Below are 741 nucleotides of genomic sequence, written 5' to 3'. Positions count from 1 at the left end.
CTGGGGGGAGCTGGGGGGAGACTCTGAGGCCCTGCATGGAGTGCGCTCTCTGTCCCCCCTCTTCCCGCCCCCCAGCCGGGCCCTGGGGGAAAACCTTCCGCAAATCCCTAGGGCAAACTTCGGGTGGTTCCCAAGACCCGCGCATACCCAGCCCTGCATCTTAGGCGCTCTGTGCCTCCTCCCCTTCTCTCTGAACTACAGAATCAGGTAGGGAAACGGGATCTTGGAAAGAATGGTGGGGAAATAAACACGAGCCCTCCGCCAGCACCCCCAGTGCCCTGAGCCAGGGAGCCCAAGAAGCTCCCCGAACCCAGCACACCCGCTCCCACCCCCTTGTCTGGCCTGTGCACCTCTTGGCAAAGGAAATGACAGTGGCAGAGATGGGGGGTGGGGCATCCTCAGCCAGCCCTGGAAAGGGTCAGTGGGGAGGCACGGGCCCCGTACAGCAGGATGGGGGAGGTGAGGAGAAACAAACCGTTCCAGTTAAGTGAGGCTGGCCCGGGAGGGAGGCCCGGTGTGTGCGTGCGCGCTTGCGTGTCTGCACCGCACATTTTTCCCATGACCTTTAGCCTCCAGGCTCCCATGGACGTGGCTTGGAAATCTCTGTGAACCCTGTGCTTTCCTTGTGAGAGAGAACTTCTCCCCTGGGCCCAGCCCCGCGGTCCCAGCCTGCACACTTCCCAGGCTGTGGGCTTCCCCACGCCTCGGCCCTTCCTCCAGGCTGCCCAGGGCTACAGCCAG

The sequence above is a fragment of the Crocuta crocuta genome, unplaced genomic scaffold (assembly GCF_008692635.1).
Source record: "Crocuta crocuta isolate KB4526 unplaced genomic scaffold, BGI_CrCroc_1.0 scaffold50, whole genome shotgun sequence".
Classification (NCBI taxonomy): domain Eukaryota; kingdom Metazoa; phylum Chordata; class Mammalia; order Carnivora; family Hyaenidae; genus Crocuta; species Crocuta crocuta.
This window is presented reverse-complemented; position numbering follows the sequence as displayed.